The sequence below is a fragment of the Pristiophorus japonicus genome, chromosome 10 (assembly GCF_044704955.1).
Source record: "Pristiophorus japonicus isolate sPriJap1 chromosome 10, sPriJap1.hap1, whole genome shotgun sequence".
Classification (NCBI taxonomy): Eukaryota; Metazoa; Chordata; class Chondrichthyes; family Pristiophoridae; genus Pristiophorus; species Pristiophorus japonicus.
Genome location: NC_091986.1, coordinates 184,984,240 through 185,007,232, shown reverse-complemented (window position 1 = coordinate 185,007,232; position 22,993 = coordinate 184,984,240). Strand labels below are relative to the sequence as shown.

Here is a 22,993-nt window from a genome sequence, read left to right as displayed (position 1 = left end):
GTTGGTGTGTGCCAGATTTCTTAACTTCAAGTTGCATGGTTGCATTTAAACGGGTTGACTTCTGGCCCAAAGTCAGTTGAGCTCTTTATATTATAGCGATACTTCCTCAGATCGCCCTTCAGTGGCAGCAACACAATATAAGTTAGGTGGCGTTACTGCCAGCAGCGGTGCGGGGAAACACCTGGGGATGTTGCTTTCCAAATTTCCTAACAGAGGCAGAAGCCCTGCCAGTGAGGATGTTTTCTACGACCTATGGGGATCCACCTCTTGCACCCTGCAATGTCCTCAGCCGGAAAAAGAGAGTCCAAATTGCTTCTTTAAAACCACAGCTCTTGAGCGGTTGCTTCTCTGTTGCCACCAGTGTTGTGAAGTCTGCCACAGAATTAAGCATAGGGCAGGCTTCATTGCGCTGGTAGTCCGAACACGTTGTCAGTTCAGATCTGCCATCATAGTATTTTCTAAAGTCGATGAAGGCTGTTCTGACATAAATATTTTAAATGGCACGTAGATAGTCTCTGCCGCTGTTTACGTTGGCGAATGATCTACTTCACCTTTAGTGTTCTCTCTGCATAAAATTGACTGTATTAGGAAAATTGTGTAGTGTGCCAGAGATTATAGCAAATACATTCACACATGCAGTGTGTATTAAGAAGGCTAATAGGAAAAATATATATAATTAGAATTGTAGAGATGCAATGAGTGTTTTTTTTCCACTTCGAAGTAACCATATGGCAGTTTTGACACACGGGCAAAATACTGAAGTAGTGCCAGTTCCCATAAAGCAAGAGACTGAGAGGAAAGGGAAGAAAAATTGGTAGACAATATACAGGTATAATATGCTACCTGATTTCCTTCTTTGTTCATAAATAAAAAATCCTATATCAAACATATTTATTGAATAAAATGCTGCCTCTGTAAAAACAACTGCAAACTAGAATCATTCTGTCGCTGACATGTTCCCATCACTTGATATTGAGATTTTAGAATTATTCATTAGCTCCCTGTTGCATGTTCTGTTTTCAGTACGACATTTACAATATGACTATTAATAAACACCTCAATGCAAAATGTTCTCACAAGGGATTGTAATAATATCTGTCCCTTAATTCTTCTTAAAATATGTAAATAAAAAAAACACTATCATGACAGACTCAGGACCAGCATAGCACATTCAGTATTGCTTTTGTGCAGTGCACTATGCTAACTGAAAGTACAATGAACCTGCATTTTTTTCCTCTAACATGATTTGACTGAACTGCATATTCCCATTTTCAGAAGGTACTGCTGAAGGTCAGTCTGGCTTCTATTTTATTTGTCCTCACAGGGTGAGGGAAAATCAGATGGGTACCTTTTATCTAGCCTCTTTTAGCAGTGGCATAATAGTGGCCACTTTCTCCACCTCCTCAACAATAACAACTTGCATTTATATTGCACCTCTAACAGAGAATAATGGTTCTAGAAGCATTTCACAGAGACATCAGGAGATATTTTGACGAATCGCTTGTTTAAAGAGGTGATATTTAAGGAAGGTGTTTAAGGAGGAGAGGGAGGTGGTCAGACGGATAAGTTTAGGGACGGAATTCCAGACTGAGGTCTAGGCGACTGAAGCTGTTACTGGTGGGGCAAAGGGGGCCGGGTGCATGGGGGCAGAGTCAGGAACAAAGTTCGGGGTAGGACTGGAGAAGGTTACAGAAATGGGGATGGGTGAAGTCACAAAGCGATTTAAACACAAAGATGAAAATGATAAATTTGAGACATTGGGGCACCAAAATCCAATGTAGGTCAGCAAGGACCAGGAGTGCTGGATGACCAAGATGTGGTGCGGGATAGGATACGGACAGATCAGTTTTATTGAGCTGAAGTTTATGGAGAGTGGAGGATGAGGGGCTCGCTAGGAGAACATTGGAATAGTGGTGAATCTTTGGAATTCTCCACCCCAGAGGCCTATGGATGCTCAGTCGTTGAGAAATCGGTAGATTTTTGGTTATTAAGGGGATCAAGGGATATGGGGATAGTGTGGGAAGGTACAGTTGAGGTAGAAGATCAGCCATGATAATGAGTGACAGAGCAGGCACGAAGGGCCAAATGGCCTACTCCTGCTCTTATTTCTTATGTTATTTTCTTATTGAGTCTCAAAATGGCAGAGGCATGGGTGACAGTTTCAGTGAAAGATCAGACATGATCTTAAAAGTTTTGTGAGGAAAATTATATTCTGTTTCAGTATACTCTGTTCTTTCTTTGACCAACAGCCAGCCAAGTGACACTAACCGAGATCAAGCCTAGTGTGAACTAAGCAGGATTGTCAGTGGTAGACATCTCAAAGTGGGGAGGGGCAAGACTCTACCTGGGGAATCTTAATCTTAATCTTTAATGTCTAAATTACATCATGCAATTATTATATAAAGAAGAATGCAGCAGTCTTTGCCCACATCAATGAGTTTTGCATGGCCAGGTGAGTCTGGGTCTACGGCACAATACTCTCCACATCTTGGTGCTAATTGGCATTCGCTCCTGGTGTTAATCGTGAATGACTGATTTTTGAAGAAGGGAGGGTAGTGAATTGAACCTTTAATGCAGTATTGATTTTGTGCCAGATACCAACTTCCTTAATGCCATTGTGGTAAGCAGACATTTTTAGATCAAGCTGTTTGTATAACAGTATTTCATTAATGGGTGGGGATGGTTTTATTGTTTGTACTATTACTGCTCTGGATGGTTTATAAGGGCGAGTTCACAGATGCCATAGATCGAAGAATCAGTGCTCTTGGCCTTTTGGCTAAGATCATGTGTAACTGACCTGACAGGGGAGTAACCATGACCCCAACGTGGTTCTCCCTGGATCAAGAAGGTGGTTCTCCTATGCTTTTTGGAAATAGGAGGTGGGTGGGGTGGCTTGACCCATCCACCTCCACTGAGGTGTGTGGGGTTGCTGACCCATCCACCTCCATGGCACGAACCTGGTATTGCAGTACTTCCAGGAACGGTGCTTGGGCTCCAGGCCTTTTGGCTAAGAGTATTAGCGCAGGGTGATCCTTGATGTGTGCAAGGTGACCTCTGGCGTTTGTGATCTGACAAAGAATTGGAAAGATTGGCTACGAAAAATAAAAATAAAAATAAAAAATCAGTGCTCCAGTGCTGTAGTCCTATATTCCCGCTGGGAGCATGGGATTGATAAATTTACTCTGGAGTGATGGGTTTGCTGCTAGAAAGCACCAGCAGCAGGATGTCTGGATCCTTCAACCTGTGAAAAGAGCACAGGGGTATGTTAATACTGTGCTATAATGGCAGTACATGTCTTTCTTTACTGTCTAAATGCCATAATTCTTGCCACTGATATGCTATGCTCAACACATAGCATATAGGCATGTGGTTAGTTTATGGGCCATAAGAACATAAGACTTAGGAGCAGGAGTAGGCCATATGACCCTTTGAGCCTGCTCCACCATTCAATAAGATGGCTGATTTTCGACCTGAACTCCACTTTCTCGCCCGATCCCCATATTCCTTGATTCCCCATGAGACCAAAAATCTATCTATCTCAGCCTTGAATATACTCAATGACTCAGCATCCACAGCACTTTGATCCACAACACTCTGAGTGAAGAAATTCCTCCTCCATCTCAGTCTTAAATGGCCGACCCCTTATCCTGAGACTGTGCCCCCTAGTTCTAGACTCTCCAGCCAGGGGAAACAATCTCTCGGCATCTATCTGTCAATCCCCCTCAGAATCTTGTGTGTTTCAATGAGATCACCTCTCATTCTGCCAAACTCCAGAGCGTATAGGCTCAATCTCTCCTCAGAGGACAGCCCTCTCATCCCAGGCCCATCACCTTGATGGATCTACTCCTGGAAGGCTCTTGTGGCCAATTAACTCAACTAAATGGGCACCTCAGGGCAGCTGGGTTTTCTCCCAGAATTGACCCCTCCAGTATCACCTCTTGCCAGCCAGCCCAGTGTGTTTAATATGCTTATGTATGAAGCACATTGGGATGATTCTTATATTAAAGATGCAAGTCGTTGTCATAAGAAGAAGGAAAATATTCTTTTTTTTAAATGGTGCTGATAAAAGAAAGTGCAAACGCACAGCTGGTTCATTTGTATGGATGAGTGAGGGTAGCACTTTCAACTCTGAATGCAATAGGTGGTATTCATGTTGCATCGTCATACATGGGGAATATCAGTTCATTAACAGCTTTAGAAACACCAATATACAACAGCTCCCTGTCCCTTTCCAGAGAATTCCAGCCTTGATTGGATAGCCCACGTTTTCCTTTCAGATATGAATTTAGATTAGCAGACAGATTGAGTTTTCCCCCTATGTGATTTCTACACCCATTAGTAGACCATTTGTTCATTAATTTAAAATCTCATGCCATGTCTTGTGATGGCAAAAGGATACTTGTCGCACAAGAATATGGCCATAGACTGGTTCGCAATCCAATTCTGTCCTTCGACTACTCATTTCTCTTTGGCTTACCTATCTTTGTGGAAGTCACTGAAGTTCATTGGTGTGGGGACCAGGAACGTAGCATTCACCTTGTCAGCATTACCTTGTCAGGCACATGAGCGTCTGGTCTCAATGGTATTAACACTGGTCCAAAAGGAGCCTCTATCCTCGCCAGGACCATATCTACAGGTTGGAGGGAGACCTGTCTGTGAAGTGAGCGTTTCTGGTGTGCATCTGAAACGTAGTAGTCCTTAAATTGTACGCTGTGCTCCTGGCGTACCGTTGCTGCATGTTACATCTATGAATTATGTCAAATTTTGTTTGATAACTCTCCTGTGAAGCGCCTTGGGACATTTTACTATGTTCAAGGCACTAAATAAGTGCAAGTTGTTGTTAAGCCAAAGCAGAAGTTTGAAACTGGCATTATTAGAGAGAGAATGGGATTGGCCAGATTTCCAGCGCTAGAACCAACAGCAAAGTAGTGAAGGGCTCTTCCTAGTTGAAAGCATATGGGATTTCACATGGAAGAAGGTAAGCATTAATAAACCCAAAAAGGAGATTACCTCTCTAATTGAAAGTATCAAACATGCCTGCTTCCATATTCTGTCATTGTAATATACAAATGAACAAAGTTTTGTAAATCTTCACCCCACTCAACAGTAAAATCAGATTCTTTCTAATGCTTGGTTATCCAAGGGAAATGATTATTGCACATGTAATAATAGAAAGAAGAAAAATATTTATATAGCGCCTTTCTTGACTTTGGGATGTCCGAAACCACTTTGCAGCTAATTAAGTACTTTTTGAAGTATAATCACTGTAATGTTTGGAAATGTGGCAGTCAATTTGTGCATAGCAAGGTCTCGCAAACACCAATGAGATAAATGACTAGATAATCTGTTTTAGTCAGGTCCCTAAAGGATAAATATTGGCCAGGACACCTGGAGAACTCCCCTGCTCTTTGAATAGTGCCATTAAATCTTTTACGTGCATCTGAGAGGGCAAATGGGGGTCTTGGTTTAACGTTTCATCCGAAGGATGAGACCTCTGACGATACTGCACTGGAGTGTCAACCTGGACTATGTGTTCCAGTCTTTGAAGTTGGGCCTGAACCCACTGACTCAAAGAGAGTGCTACCTCTGAGTCACTGACTCATCATAATATCATGTTACGAAGTAATTGCAAAGCTTAATTTACATATTTTGTTATACTTATTAAAACAGTTCTGCACCAGTTCTAGAGATAATTATGGATGCTGCAACGATTACAAAATATCATTAATGAGCACGAGTGATTGGCTGCATCCACTACATGCAGTGACGATTATTGCCCGGATTTTGTGGGGCTGATGACTGGGTACACAGTCCCTCCGGATGACTGAGTACACAGTCCTCAGAATGGCCCCGCAAGTTCCGGGTTTCTGCATGCAGTGTGCATGCGCAAAAACCCGGAACTTGCAATCTGTCAAGGTTTGCCTAGACACATTTTCTGCATGCGCCCCAAAAACATTTTCGCTGGCGCAGAGTTGAGTTATTTGCCCAACTAATGCCCTCGAAAGCAGGCCCTATCGGCGTAAGGGTTAAAATAAATGTTAAATTAAAGTTTTAAAATGATTAAAATGTACAAAAACATTTCAAATTAGTTCATGTAAATTTGGGCCGGTTTAAAATGTTTTTATTATTTTTCAAACAATTATATTTTTCTTTTAATTAATTTTGAACATGGGAATAGTATTTATTTATGGATTTCTCCTAAGCTTATGGGGATTCTGTTCGTAAATTGAATTCCCATAAGCATGAAGAGGAATCCTCTCTAATTGGTAGGCCTGGCCCACATGATCCCAGGGACGCTTCCGAACCGCCTGCGTCCCTGAGACCTGTGGGCCTGTATGCAGACGTACGCCTGCAGGCCCAGGACCCAAAGCTCTGGAGACACCAGGTACTTTCATATTTCTAGGGGGGTCGGAGGTGTACTCCAGTGGCAGTTTTGGCCCATTTAGATATCTGTTTTTGAGATGACTATAATCAATGGTTACACATGATAAAGGCTGGATCAACTCATTCATTTCAACAGCAGGGTGGGAACATGATTTGATCTGGCAGCCTTGCCAGGATAAGCAAACTTGGCTGCATTACAAATTATATTTCCAATAATGGGGCAGTGTGTATTAGTTTCACAAATGGAATTGAGGTCCAATGTTTGTTGTTTATACATTTATTGATTCTTTGAATTCTCCGTTTTTATGTCTTGATTTTCAAATGTCAGAGTTATTCCAGGCCTGGGTGACACTATAAACACCAGAGGAGTGGTTGCCAGGTGCCATCTCTATTTGTTGCAAATAGCTGATGTTCTACGTACAAGAGATTTTTGGACCAACATATCACTGAAGCTTTATGAAACAACATTCATGGACGAAGATCAAAGTAATGTGGAGGAAAGGTGACAATGCATTAATCATCTGTGCTTGTGAGCATCCCTTCTACTCAAAAATAGGTTTTGGAAATGCTTGCATAATGTTGGGGGTGGTAGAGGGCCAACTGAACTTGTTAAAGATCCCAAATTAGTCAGTAAATGACCCCCTTGTGATTGGAGCTGTAATCGTGTCTTTCGCATCTGCCCTCACCATTACTTCTCCAATATTTCAGAAGTTACACTGAAAACAGTTTAGTGAGGCATGCTGAATTGTCAAGTTGCTCATACTGTACAGTAATATTGATATCTCACTTTTGTTCAGCCTGTTATGACCTCCATTTGGAGGAGACTGCATTGGGGCATACAACTATCTGCTTAGCTCTGCCATTAATGAAACTTTACTGAAATTGGCTTAGTGTTTCTGTTGTTGAGCCACTTTCCATTGTATTCTACACCCAACAGTTAGATTTAAAAAAAAAATCTAAATCAGAACTCTTAAGATCATTTGTGGAAGTTTGTTCTGATTGGCTGCTACTTTTTTTGAAGTGATTTGCCTTTCTCACAGAAGGGCGGCACCCAAGCTCCTCTGATGATTTAGCAGTGATTGGCTGAACCGTGCAGTCCAGGAAAGTCTCGGGTTCAAATCCACAGTCTATAATGAATGAATGGATGTCTGCCAAGGCAGTGCTACGGGAAGGCAGAGTTGGCCTGAGCACCCCCTGGGTTAGGGAGGGGAATATCTGCCAGGGTTCCCACTACTGAACGCTGTTGCATGAGCCCTCCACCATTTCCTCAAATGTCCAGTGTCTGAAAATAATTGACCATTCAGTTGAAAGTGGTGAATTATGTGTAGATTGTGTTACACTCTTTATGGCAAAATGACAATTGCGTAACTATACTGAAGACCAGGCGTTTGAGGCTCATGTTTTATGTAAGAACTGAGAAACAATGGACTTTTTATACCACAGCCTGGAAATGACTGCTGACAATGTTATTCTACCATTGCTTAATGCGCTCATATAAAATTTCTCTCCCGATATTTAAACAGACGTTAACCTATTCATTTTATTTTAAGTAGGCCAGTGTCTCTTAAAATAGCGAGTCAAGGAATTTTGTTCAAGTGCATCAAGTTATGTGCTCATAGTGCTATCTAGCTTTGAATACCCAGATTTTCATACATATGAAAATCAGCTGTCTAACTTTATTTTATAATGCTGCCAATTTGGTGCCAGACTTCAACCAGTACCTGTATTAGACCACTAAATTAAATGCCAGATTTATGCTAACAGCAGGATGTAATGAAAACCGAGGGACTGACTGAACATTCGTGTTGTGTTGGATTCATTTGGCAGAATGTGAATGAACTCTGGTCAAGCAACTTACTGGCACCAGTCCAGTCCACACCCACCTTCCAAGATCAGTAGGCTTGTGCCAATAATGAGATTTCAGTGTGTGTGACCTGGTGAAGCAGACTGAACACACTGGGCACTCGCGTTTCCTGTGGGGGCACAGGTGCGCACATGTAGCACTTCTGAGGCTTGAAGGACACCAGAGCACCAGGCAGATTGAAGCAACATTGTTTAATATCGCCTCCTCCTGCGTGTCAGCCAGTGGCTCAGTGGGTAGCACACTTGCCTCGATGTCAGAAGGTTGTGTGTTCAAGCCCTCACTCCAGAGTCTTGAGCACAAAAATCTAGGCTGACACTCCAGTAAGGGAGTGCTGCATTGTCGGAGTTGCCGTCTTTCAGATGAGATGTTAAACCAAATCCTGTCTTCTCAGGTGGATGTAAAAGATCCCATGGCATTATTTTGAAGATGAGCAGGGGAGTTATCCTTGGTGTCCTGGCCAATATTTATCCCTCAATCAACATCACTAAAACAGATTATCTGGACATTATCACATTATTTCTAGGCGCTTGAATTGCACAAATTGGCTGCTGCGTTTCCATATTATAACAGTGACCACACTTGTAAAAGTACTTCATTAGTTGTAAAGTGCTTTGGGATGTCCGGTGGTCATGAAAGGCGCTATATAAATACAAGTCTGTCTTCCTAAGTGATGTTGTACCTTCACTTCTGTACAAGTTGACCTTCTCGTGTGAAAATTTGTAAATTGTTTCTAAGTTTGAATCTGGAGTAATTTCCAGCTTTAGTTGATTCTTCCAATAGTTGAATTTGCTGGCTAATTATCTGCTCCCATCCACTCAAACGCTGCTGGTGGGCCACTGGGCTTGTTGCAGGCCTTTTTATAGCCCCATTAGCGCCTCTGGGTGTTGCTAATGGAAATTGCCCCGGAGAATTGGAGGGCGGTGTGCCATTAGAGCCGCAATTTGCGTCCTGTGCGCACCAACCCCTTTGTGTCCTGCGGGGGAAATTTCCCCGCGGGCAGTTAAGATGGCCCCTGGCGGTGCATCCCTTAAAAGGTAGGCTGTTGGCTCCGTGGGCCGCTATATTTTTCTGTCGGCCTGACAACGGCACCCCTCGCCTTGACCGGCGCAGTCGAGAGTGTCTCTGGTTTCTCAGTGGTGGCCGCAGAGCGCATAGCGGCCCTTCCCTTTAATTGAAGGGGAGGGGTGTGTTGCCGCATCAGCGCTATGTGGAGCATCCATTTACTGAATTCAAATTCAGTAAATATCCATCCTTAAAAAAAAATCGACATTGCTGGTGAGGCGCTGGGCTCAGGAATGTGACGCTCAACACCGCTCTGCTGCCCCAGAAGCACCCCTCCACAGACGGGGTGTGCTTCCGAATTCCACACCGGGGGCGAAACTTCTGGGCCGGGCGATAAAATGTCCTCGCCCCGGAAGATTACCGCCTCCAAATGGGCCACTTGGCAATTCTTCCCCCCCCCCCCCGCCCCCAAAAGTATTTGATTGGCGGAATTTTATGCTCGTCAATGTAAAGGATATTAGGCCTGGGCCCAAAATCCGAAGAGTAGCTCCATACTGCATCAGTGTGGCATTTTCCCATTTCCACTCCAACCGCGCTGTAACTTCTCCGAGCAAGATTGCCAATTTACTGCCAACAAGGTTCATATCATGAATTGGTTTCTGTGTACCTACCGACTCTGCTGCATTCAGTTGATTGCCATTTCCTGTCCTTATGCTTGAGGATGATGTCTTGCCAAGGTGTATGAATAGTTGACTTACTTTGCCAGTATTGCTTGGCTTTCTCTGGAGAGCAAACATAAGTTTGAGTTTGGTGTTCAAGCAGGGCTAATCTAGCATTCATAAAAATGAATACCCTGCAGTTTTAGTAGAAGCCTTTCAGTACCGTACAAATGATAGGATAGCCATGGCTCCAGAGATGTCAAATAATACAGGGCCGATTTTCCTGATCCTGCATCGGAAGTATTGGATTAACTGGATGCAGCGAACAGAGGAAAATTGAATGGGGAGGAGCACATGCTTGCTTGTAAGGGAGTCTGCTCAATTTTCAGTCCTTTTAAATGAGTGGATGGAAAATTAGGTGGGCTCTATTAAGGGTATGTGCTTCTCTCTGCTTGATTTTCCTGTATTTGCTGTGCCTACATGATCCAGTAGGACCAACAAAGTGTACCCCTTTATTAATACCAGTTAGCAGTCCTTTGTGGCCCATCTGACAGATACATCTCGCCACTTTTAATTATGTTTGCATTTTTGGTATGAATTAATGTTGCATATACAAATGTAGAGATTACACTTTGAAGGGTATGACTAAAACAATTTCTTCTCTTCAGGATTATTGTACTTTGAAAAAACTGGGAATTTCTATTTATTTTAATCCAAGAGTCTTTTCGTAGACTCTTAGCTTTCTAGGATGATTAAACACTGGCTGCCTCACAGGCTGTTATGAAATGTTTTAGTTGATGACACAGGTTAAAACTGTCAGAAAATCAATGTCTGATTTTTATCACCTGCCCCCCAGACACAAGTGGAAGGAAATGAATGAAATGCATCAGCATCTCAGACATTGATTGCATAGTCAGTCTACTGTGTAAGACATGTTCACGGGACTTTCATATTTTGAGATTCTTCATCTAATTTCTTGAAGTTCATCATAAGTCCATCTATATTTCACTTTTTAAACTGCCTGCTGCTTTGTAGTTCAAGGGGCGCCATCTACATGTGTATAAATGATGTCATTGCAACAAAAATAATAGAAAAAGAGAAAATTGCCTCATTTCTTATTTATGTTTAATACTTTTTAAACTCCCTGGACCAGAGGGTAGATAGTGGGAAACTGGAATTGACTCCACATGCACTGGTCACCTTCAGATACCTTAGCAAGTGGTAATTCGGGGGAAAAAAGCAAGAATGGCCTGCTCCTGTTCCTATTATGTTCTTAATATATTCTTGATGTCTGAGCCTCGTAGTTGAGTATTGACAGGTTACTCCATCATCGGTTGGTGGAGGTATGGAGCTCACTGCCTGAAAGAGTGGTAGAGGCAGAAACCCTCATCGCATTTAAAAAGTACCTGGATGTGCACTTGAAGTGCCATAACCTACAAGGTTACGGACCAAGAGCTGGAAAGTGGGATTAGGCTGGATAGCTCTTTTTCGGCTGCCACAGACATGATGGGATGAATGGCCGCCTCGTGTGTTGTAAACTTGTATGATTCTATAGCTAAGGTTGGAATTTTGGGGACTTCTGACCGGGATCGTCGTTGGACACTAATTTGGTGAGGAAACCCTGGTAGAATTTCTCCCCATCTTCAAGGAGCACTTGAAGCTAATGCAGCACAGATGAGGGATTGGACCTGGAAGCCACCTGCTCAGCTACTCGCTGGATAAACCCATTGAAGCATCAGGGCAGTTGCATTGTATGCTACCAGCTAGTAATAAACACAGCAAGTTAGAACAGCTGGACTCGCTGTCAGCTTTGGGTACAGGTTCAGCTTGCACGTTACATACTACTATGCACAATTGCAGAGTTGAAGAAAAAGTCCCGATTCCAGAAATATTCCACAGCGATTGTCTATCCGCATTGATTCCACAGCTGCCTGGTACAGAACATATATAAGAATCACCAGAGCATTAAAATTAAATATATAATAGGTGCAGTGGCAGAACGTCTTGTTAGAGAAGCTAAGCAATGAATCGGAAATAGGAGAGGGTGTGAGCCCAGAGAATCCTGTTTGTGATGGCATAGGAGAAGTGTGACTGCCATGGTATTGTGATGTTCTAACTAAAGTATTGTGGTGCCGCCTGACTCGTACCAAGGAATGACACTTCCTGTAGTTTGACGCAGCAGTGAAGATTGTTACATTAGCAAAGCCGAGTGTGCACTATAACAGTAAAGATGTTTTTCTTTGAAAGGGGAAATAAGTAAGTCTCTCAATTTCAGTGACGACAATGCCTACCATCCGATTCTTTATTATGGAAGTGAAAGTTGGGAAATGTATTTCAAAGGCTGGAAGGCACTAGGATGAGGGCTTTACGAAAGATTTGTGGTTGAAACAGGTGGGAACAGCAGCAAAACAACACAACAGGGTTAGTATCAAGGACATCAATAGAGAACTTGGGGTCAGTTCAGTTGAGTAATGCTGTCAAAAAGCTGCCGTCGACTGGTTTGAACTTGCAAAGTGTTCATCGAATGACTGAGCACCCAAAATAACTTTCTGGATGTTAATGTGAGTGGGAGTGGATCAAGAGGAAGGATGTGAATTTGTGAATCGGCAGCATTTAAAGGAGCAACCGCTTCCTTTAGAAATACACGACAACCATTCAAATGTATGCAAGTACCTCAGATTGGGAGTATGTTGGAGAAAATTATGGTTGCCACTTTTAAACATTTTCAAACAAAAATAGAGTAGCACTTGCATAACTTTGCCAGAGCCTCCATTTTAATCTGTTTTGTGGCAAGGAGATTTGTTACTAACCAGTCAAACATCAACTTAAAAGAAAAATGGTGCTCGGACTGAAATATTTCTGAAGAAGTACAGCACAAAGCTTCTGCTTTTCTTCTTGGCAAACATATGCATAGCGGATAGCATATATCCAGTCACCAATTTTGCCTGCAAGAATAAATGAACACAATTATCTTCAGTGTCCTTGGACTAGTGAAAGGAAAACAAATCATATTAGGGTCCTGTGCTAGATTGCTGTCCAATCATCTCTGGTGGAAAATTTGTGTATTTGGATGTTGAATGAGACCAGGATTAAACTCAGATGTGATCCTCCCCGCAGTCGAATGTGTTGCATATGCTTTCCAGGAACATGTCCAGAAGGGCCACTTGGGCTGCCAGCACCCAGGGAATCGTACTCGAGCATGAATCAGTGCCTTGAGTAGGGAGTAGATGCGAGCAAATGGGAGGGGGTGGGAAAGGGAGGGGAACGCACAGGATAAATACTGTTTACATTTCACCAATTTTTTTTTGGAGCTGCAGTTAAAATATTGGGAGATACGGCAATACAGTTAACATCTCATCGATATAGTGTCAAATTGCAGCAGGGTTTCAATGATGAATATTTTAGCTTGTGGCGGAATAAAAGTACCCAATGCTAGCAGTGGTAAATAATATGTTGCCAATGCGACAGCCTGTTTTTATTTACCTTGTGTCTAAATACCAGTAGATCTTCGAATATACGTAAACACTGCTTTGTCTGAATTATAAAATCGAAGTTTGAGTAGAGGTGTAGATTGTTGACCAGAAAATCTCCGCTGTGGAATAGCGATGCATGTTGCAACTTGTGATTCTCCCATGTATTAACAGTTAACTGCCATCATAGGGAGGTACCGGGTAGTAATATCCCCACGAGAGAGATGGGGGAGAAAGTAAGTGCCAGCTGCTCCCATTCACCTCCTGACAGCTGATCTTTGTCCAGTCAAGACACAAAGAGCCTAAAGAAATATGGAAAATCATTAAGACGATATAACAGCACTGTGTAAAGGGCAAAGAGCCTATATAAAGCATGGGAGTGAACAAAGAAAAGATGAAGCTGTCCGTCATGTATGAGATCCAATCGCCAGGATAAATCCAAATTAGTTTCTGTTTTCTATCAATCTTAATGTTGCAGATGTGACGAAGTAGATACATTTAGATGACACAGCTTTTAATGTAAAGCACTGCCCGAAAGTAGCCTTCTGGAGCCATGCACTGTAGACTCTCCAGAGAACTTTTTGGCTCATGTTTCATGAGTGGGTGAGTCGTATAGTCAGCAGTAATTGGCGTCCTTATCAATTCTGCATGCCAATCCGAAGACATGGGGATTGTGGAAATGCAGTAAACCGTTATGCACTCCGCCGATTACTGTATTCTTCTTTTGTTAATTTCATAAATTGACTGTCGACCTTTTCCATTCTGAAAGCCAGGTTATTGCTAACTGCATTGACCTGCTTGCTGAAGCAACTTATAGCTGACGTGAATAAGGACCGCTGCACTCCCTGGTGAATTTAAGGGGGGAGGGGGGCCGGCAGGGGGGAAGGGAAGAGAAAGAAAATTAAAAATCTGATTTTTTTTTCTCCAAGGGGCGGGATTGTTTTTCCTTTTGTGGTAATTAACGAGGAGAGTCCATCACATTGAAAGTACTTCCTCTCGATACTTGTCGTCTCCATTGGCATGGAAATGAAAGATTTTCCAGTCATGACACAGAAACAGCCTAAAGAAACATGGGAAATGATTAAGACTATATAACAGCACAATATAAGAGCGATTTCATAACGATTTGAGCATGTTAGGAATTTCCTTGTATCAGGATTACTTAATGTCTGGATTTGCCTGTAGCTACATAGTTCAGCAAAACCATAAATAGGCAGCACTATGAGCCAGGAGGAGACGATAGCAACTCGGGTCATCGCCCATCTGGTTTTCGAGCAGACATTCTATTTTTTTGAAAGCTGCCCATTTTATACTTTTAATATAAATCAATAGCAGGAGTCTGGTTTTATGGCTTCTTGTCATTTTTTAGCAATTTGTTTTACTTCCAGAATTGCTGGGTTTCCAGAAAAATACCAAAACTTGACTGACTCAAACTGTTCTAGTGTCTGCAAAACTATCGACCTCAATGAAGCAAGTAAAGCAACATTCACTCTCGGCCATTCATGGCAAAATATTGGGAGTTACAGTTAAACGGCTTTCCATGAAGTATAATTATAGTGGGCTCGCACTTGAGCAGCTTCAAAGAGAAACACAGTGGGGCCGAAATTCAGGGTCTGGATAAGGCCCGTTCCCGCTGTTTTGTGGCAGCCATGCGGCGGAATCGAGTGGCCGCCGCATTGCAATCCATTGGCCGCCACGATGCAAATTCAGCGCACTTCCGCCCCGCTGCTGCCGACCGCCGCAAAAGCGCCATCAAAGCGCGCATTGCCGCTATCCCGCACCTACATCGTAATCCGCCCCAAATTTACCTCCAAAAATCTTTCCTCCGCCATGCAGTGGCCCCCCAACAGCCTTTTCTATCCGTACACCTTGCTTTGTGTGTCTGCGGCGCGGCGGCCCTTCAAGGGGAGAGCGCACTGCCGCGGCCGTCAAGTTTTTTTTTGCCGAATGACTTCTCGATCGAGTGGCCAATTATTGCCCCGGGTTCGCACCCCCTCTTGGGTGCCTGGCCGAAACCCTCCCTGGTGGCCAATTCTCTCCCCTTTAAATGAGGGGAAAGACATGGTGATGCACACACGCACTGACGTCACCACCACTCCGCACTGAGTGACAACGGCGGAGACTTGGTCCCAAGCAGTAGCAGGACATTTGGAAAAGCATGATTCAATCAAGCAGAGTCAGCATGGTTTTATGAAAGGGAAATCATGTATGACAAATTTGTTGGAGTTCTTTGAGGATGTAACGAACAAGGTGGATAAGGGAGAATCAGTGGATGTGGTGTATTTGGATTTCCAGAAGGCATTCGATAAGGTGCCACGTAAAAGGTTACTGCACAAGATAAAAGTTCACAGGGTTGGGGATAATATATTTGCATGGATAGAGGATTGGCTAACTAACAGAAAACAGAGAGTTGGGATAAATGGGTCATTTTCCGGTTGGCAGACAGTAACTAGTGGGGTGCCACAGGGATCAGTGCTGGGCCCTCAACTATTTACAATCTATATTAATGACTTGGATGAAGGGACCGAGTGTAATGTAGCCAAGTTTGCTGATGGTACAAAGATGGGTGGGAAAGCAAATTGTGAGGAGGACACCAGAAATCTGCAAAGGGATATAGACAGGCTAAGTGAGTGGGCAAAAATTTGGCAGATGGAGTATAATGTGGGAAAATGTGAGGTTATCCACTTTAGCAGAAAAAATAGAAAAGCAAATTATAATTTAAATGGAGAAAAATGATTAAGTGCTGCGGTACAAAGGGTCCTGGGGGTCCTTGTGCCTGAAACACAAGCAGGTACAGCAAGTAATTGGGAAGACAAATGGAATGTTGATCTTTATTGCAAGGGGGATGGAGTGTAAAAGCAGCGAAGTCCTGCTACAACTGTACAGAGTATTGGTGAGGCCACATCTGGAGTACTGCGTACAGTTTTGGTCTCCGTATTTAAGGAAGGATATACTTGCATTGGTGGCTGTTCAGAGAAGGTTCATTAGGTTGATTCCAGAGATGAGTGGGTTGACTTATGAAGATAGGTTGAGTAGGTTGGGCCTGTACTCATTGGAGTTCAGAAGAATGAGAGGTGATCTTATCACAACATATAAGATAATGAGGGGGCTCGACAAGGTGGATGCAGAGAAGATATTTCCATTCATAGGGGAAACTAAAATTAGGGGGTATAGTCTCAGAATAAGGGGCCGCCCATTTAGAATTGAGATGAGGAGGAATTTCTTCTAGCAGAGGGTTGTAAATCTGTGGAATTGTCTGCTGTGGAGGCTGGGTCATTGAATATATTTCAGGCAGATAGACAAATTTTTGAGCGATAAGAAAATAAAGGGTTATGGGGAGCGGGCAGGGAAGTGGAGCTGAGTCCATGATCAGATCAGCCATGATCTTATTTAATGGCAGAGCAGGTTCGAGGGGCCAAATGGCCTACTCCTGCTCCTCCTTCTCATGTTCTGCCTCTCACCAGCACTTACCATCGCATTATGACCAGCTTCTGGTCCAATGCGGAAAAAAGTTAAAAGTGCAGAAAATCAGTCAGAAGCCCGCCTCATCGCACCCAGTGGTAAAAACAGGTAAAAAATTGTAGGTGTGGCAGGTTTCTGGCGGGCCTGAAATTCAGCCCCAATGTGTGGTGTTTTCAACTTTGGTGGGGGCTTAAAGAGGAGATATCGGAGCTGCTGCCTGATTTTCCAACTGAAAAATGGGACGGGGTGTATAGCGGGCGTCCGATTGGATAACACCCATTTTATGACCATGCTGAAGTTGAGCAGGTGGATGAGTTCATCGGCTAAAGCCAGCTGCAACCAGCAGTGCATACTCATTGATACAAGAAGATTATCGTGTGGAAATGCTTCCAGTCTACAACAGTTGCCTGGTCCTGGAGACAGAAAAGACATCAATAATCATTCTGCATCAGAGCAGAAACAGATTCTGAGCACGAGAGACAGCATCAAACTAAAGTGAAAATATAACAGACACCACCTGCAAATTAACATAAGAACTCGGGTCAAAACTAATCAGTTTAAAAAAAATACAGTACAAATATTCACCAATAATAGTCAGCGGCACTCCAACAACAACACCGAAGCATTTATAAAGCGCCTTTAATGTGGGAAAACATTCCAAGGTGCTTTGCATCGGCCAAATTAGAAAGTAAATAGATGTAGAGTCAACAAAGGAGATAGTAGTGGTAACCAAAAGGGTGGTCAAAATGTGGGTTTTAAGGAGGAGAGGGAGGCAGACACGCAGGTGAGTTTAGGGAGGAAATTCCAGAGTGTGAGGCCTAGGTGACTGAAGGCACGGCTGCCAATTGTAGGGCAAAGGGAGGGGGAGATGCTTAAATGGCCAGAGCTGCAGGAACAGAGGGTTTGTAGGCCTGGAGGAGGTTACAGAGATAGGGAGTGGCGAGGCCATGAAAAGATTTAAACATGAAGATCAGGATTTTAAATTTGAGATGTTGGGGGGAGTGGGAGCCAATGCAGGCCAGCGAGCACAGGGGCGATAGGTGAGCAGGATAGGATCTGGGATTGATGCAGGATAGGATCTGGACAACAGTTTTGGATGAACTGAAATTTATGGTGGATGGAGGCCTCCTAGGAGAGCATTGGCATAGTCGAGTCTGAAGTTAACAGAGGCACGAATGAGAGTTTCAACAGCAGATGGGCTAAGGTAAGAACGGAGGCGGGCGGTCTTTTTTTCTATGTATCTGTCTTTCTCTGCCATTTTATCTGCCGTGTCTTTTTTTTATATGTCTGCCTGTTAAAATAATTTGTTTAATCTTCTCTCTCATGAGGTTGGAAACTCAGCTGGGGTCGAATAGGACCGACTGGTACAGCCTGAGACAGTGGTTGGGGAGGGGGCTGGAATTGTCATGGGTATGGAGTTTGTGGTGGATGGCTTTGGTCTTCCCAGTATTTAACGGGAGGTATTTGTGTCTCATCCAAGAACGGATGACAAACAAGTAGTCTGACCACGCAAGGGTGGTGGATAAATAAATATAAATAAGAACATAAGAATTAGGAACAGGAGTAGGCCATCTAGCCCCTCGAGCCTGCTCCGCCATTCAAAAAGATCATGGCTGATCTGGCCGCGGACTCAGCTCCACTTGCCCGCACGAGTAAATAGACGTAGAGTCAACAAAAGAGATAGTAGTGGTAACCAAAAGGGTGGTCAAAAATGTGGGTTTTAAGGAGGAGAGGGAGGCGGACACGCAGGTGAGTTTAGGGAGGAAATTCCAGAGTGTGAGGCCTAGGTGACTGAAGGCACGGCTGCCAATTGTAGGGCAAAGGGAGGGGGAGATGCTTAAAAGGCCAGAGCCTTATATAATATAATACAACATAATATAACAATGCAAACAAACCATTGCATACATTGCACTATAACTGGGAATGCAGAATTGGGCTCCAAATATATCTAGAAACTAGGTACTAAATGTGTTTAAAAAAAATAATAATGAGACTGAGGGAGTGGAGCACAAGAATACCAGAAATTTGTATTCCGATTTGGTGTTGTCCAAACATACCAACTGGGAAGGTGTATAGCAGTACTGCTTCTGCTAATATTCAACTGTTAATCCCATTACCTCTACACGTTGGCGTAACTTTTATGAAGGCACTCGTGCTGCCAGGTCTGCAGCTAGACTAGTTCTAGATGGGTGAAAGTTACACGGTTGATGCCCGAAGCTGCACATTACATTACCACATGAATCTGTGCAGCCTCTGGTTTTACATAGATCTCCTCCACAGCTCGTTGCTCATTACTGAATTTTGCAATACTAGGGTGCTAAGAAATGAAAGAACCTGATCTGCTTAAAAAAAAAAGTAACACTCTTCTGTATAAAGCTAAATACATGATTAACAACCTCAACATCCCATTAAAAATAATGTGTTCCGTCATTGCGTGACATCATTATTGTTTAGGGTTATCTTTTGTATTTGTCAGTTAACTTAAAACACTTCAGTTTTAAAGGAACAGAACTTAGGATTGTGCAGCCTCCCAAGCCAACTATTCTCGAATAAATTATTCCTTCAGTTTCCGATGACTTCTGATAATATTTAAATTAAAATTCACCTCAGCATAACGTAATTGTATTTCTCCCGAATACAGCATTTTAGAAATTCTCCACTTTGTGTATGTAAAATAATTTTCTAAAATTGTAATAAAAGATACATAGAATATAATACAAAATAAGCACCTCAAGTCAGAATTTAAAATAAATCTTATTTACATGCTGCCTATTCTTTTTAACCCTATTTCCTGATTTAACTTTTTTAAATTATTTATTTCACACTTATTTTTTTACTCATCCCCTCTCCTATTATTCCCCCTGCCCCTCCTATCCTCCATCTCCACCGGCCTGTTACATTTCATACACACCATAAATAAATAGACAAGTTCCAACCACCATCACATTTCAATAGCCTGAGGAATTTTTAAATGACTTGTTTTGCTTTCTTCCCATTATATTTTGGTGCTCTTAATAGTTTTATTGTGTTTTTCCTGCATTTCTCTGTTCTCCTGGACCTAACCCATATCTTCCCTCCATTCCAAGTGTGGTGGTGGAGTCATTGATTGATATGTAATTAATCTTAATGGGTGAATCAAAAACACACACACAAGATTTACAGGGAAATAAAAATTGTGTCAAAAGAGTAAAGAAGTTAAGGAAAAGCAAAGAAAATGGAAAAGGCAAAAAAGTGAGAGAAGAACGAACAAATTATGTTACATGCAGACATATTGGCCCCAAGTTTCCACACGCGGCAAAACAGGCGCCCCTCCGAGCTGGGCGCCCGTTTTTCTCACCGAATACGGCGCCTGAAAAAAAAACGCGCTATTCTCGAGCGCTTTGCAGCTCGATGTCTGCTTGGCGTGGCGCCCAGGGGGCGGAGCCTACCACTCGCGCCGATTTTGTAAGTAGGAGGGGGCGGGTACGATTTAAATGAGTTTTTTTCGTGCTAGCAACCCTGCGCGTGCGCGTTGGAGCGTTCGCGCACGCGCAGTGTGAAGGAAACATTGGCACTCGGCCATTTTTGGAGTTCTTTGTAGCTGTTCAATTTTTAAAATTTTTTAATAAAACCACATTGCCCTTCCATGATCAGCACTGAGGCTTCTTGCAGCTTTCTCCCCCTTCCGTCGGTCGGGCCCGTCGGGAACGTTTGCCTCAAGTTCTGAGGCTTCCTGCAGCCTTCCCACTGCCTCCGCCCCACTGCCGTCGGGAACAGCTGCCTCAAGTTCTGAGGCTTCCTGCAGCCTTCTCCCTGCCTGCCGTTGGGAAACCGCTGCCTGAAAGACCTGCCTGAAGCACTTTCACACAGGTAGGAACATGGTTTATTTAATCTTTTCTTTGCTTATAAATTTTTATTCAGGTTGGATTTATTTGTATAATATTTGTATAAGTATAACTAAGGATTTATTGTAGAATTTAATGACTTCCCTTCCCCCCCCTCCCCCCCCACCTCGTTCCGGACGCCTAATTTGTAACCTGCGCCTGATTTTTTAATGTGTGCACAAGGTTTTTTCAAGCCTACAAAAATCTTCACTTGCTCCATTCTAAGTTAGTTTGGAGTACGTTTTCACTGGAAACTTTCAAATCAGGCGTCAGTGGCAGGACGCGCCCCCTTTTGAAAAAAAAATTCTGTTCAAAAGTGAAACTGTTCTACCTGACTAGAACTGCAGAAAACTTAAATGTGGAGAATTGCGATTTCTAAGATACTCCGTTCTCCACCAGTTGCTCCTAAAAATCAGGAGCAAATCATGTGGAAACTTGGGGCCATAGGGCCCAAGTTTCGAGCCGCGCCTAGAACGGCGCAGTCCCGACCTGAACGCCTGTTTTTCGCGCCACAAAGTGCGCCTAAAAAAACCTCCAGATTCTCCAGCTCCCTGCAGGTCCTCTGGCCCTCGGCGCAGCGCAGCACGAGCTGTAGGGGGCGGAGCCAGGTCCCTGTGCTGAAAACAGTGCCGGGACCTCTGCACATGCGCGCTACAGTGGGCGCGCAAGCGCAGTAGCTCCAGGCGCCCGAAACTGTGGGAGGGGCCCGAAGCACGCAGCCCCTAGCCCTGGCCGAATGGCCTCACTGGGGCTGCGTGAATAAGGCTCCTCCCACGGCCAGCTCCTGCTTCCTCCCGACCCGACTCGACTCCCGCTCCCCCCCGCCTCCGGACCCGACTCCCGCTCCCCCCCCCCCCCCCGACCCGACTCCCGCTCCCCCCGCCCCCGGACTGGATCCGACCTGACCTCCCTCTCCCTCCGACCTGACCTCCCTCTCCCTCCCTCCCACCACCCCCCAACCCGACCCAACGCCACCTATCTGTAAATCTGGTGCTGGGGAACGGCCCTGCCCGAAGTCTCGGGCCCGGCCCGTTCAGCCTCCCTCCCCCTTCTCCTTTCCCCCCCAATCTCCTCCCCCCCCCAATCTCCTTTTCCCCCCCAATCTCCTTTTTTTCCCCCCCAATCTCCTTTTTTTCCCCCCCAATCTCCTTTTTCCCCCCCCCCAATCTCCTTTTTCCCCCCCAATCTCCTTTTTCCCCCCCAATCTCCTTTTTCCCCCCCAATCTCCTTTCCCCCCCATCTCCTTTTCCCCCCCATCTCCTTTCCCCCCCAATCTCCTTTCCCCTCCGCAATCTCCTTTCCCCCCCATCTCCTTCCCCCCCATCTCCCCTTTATCCCCTTCTCCCCCATCCCTCCCCCTTCTCCCCATCCCTCCCCCTTCTCCCCCATCCCTCCCCCTTCTCCCCCATCCCTCCCCCTTCTCCCCCATCCCTCCCCCTTCTCCCCCATCCCTCCCCCTTCTCCCCCATCCCTCCCCCTTCTCCCCCATCCCTCCCCCTTCTCCCCCATCCCTCCCCCTTCTCCCCCATCCCTCCCCCTTCTCCCCCCATCCCTCCCCCTTCTCTCCCTTCTCCCCCCATCCCTCCCCCTTCTCCCCCCATCCCTCCCCCTTCTCCCCCCATCCCTCCCCCTTCTCCCCCCATCCCTCCCCCTTCTCCCCCCATCCCTCCCCCTTCTCCCCCCATCCCTCCCCCTTCTCCCCCCATCTCCCCCATCCCTCCTCCTTCTCCCCCATCCCTCCCCCTTTATTTCTTATTAATTTTTTTTGATTGATTTATTGGTTGATTTATTGATGTATTTATCATTTATTATTGATGGCTCTTTATTTGTAAAACTGAAGTGTTTAAACCCCCCCCACCATTCCCTACGCCTGATTTGTAACCTACGCCTGATTTTCTAAAGTGCAGACAAGGTTTTTTCGAGCGTACAAAAATCTTCACTTACTCCATTCTAAGTTAGTTTGGAGTAAGTTTTCACTGACGAAACTTTGAAAACAGGCGTAAGTGGCCGGACACGCCCCCTTTTGAAAAAAAAATTCTGTTCCAAAGTGAAACTGTTCTAACTGACTAGTACTGGAGAAAACTAAATGTCGAGAATTCCGATTTCTACGATACTCCGTTCTATACCAGTTGCTCCTAAAAATCAGGAGCAAATCATGTGGAAACTTGGGGCCATAGAAAGAAAGAGACAGACCGATAAAATGGCAGAGAAGCACACATTGTATGACAGATGTTCAGTGAGTGGTAGACATTTAGCAAAGAGAGATGTCTGAGAGAAGGATAAACTTGC

General features: G+C 44.2%; 1 protein-coding gene and 1 pseudogene across 4 annotated transcripts in view; both read left to right on the top strand.

Annotated features, from left to right (window-relative positions):
- The window catches only part of LOC139275231 (F-box-like/WD repeat-containing protein TBL1X), a 346,548-nt gene that overhangs the window by 183,521 nt on the left and 140,034 nt on the right, over window positions 1–22,993 (top strand). The window lies entirely within an intron of this gene.
- Window positions 2,755–2,994, top strand: LOC139275427 (U2 spliceosomal RNA; annotated as a pseudogene).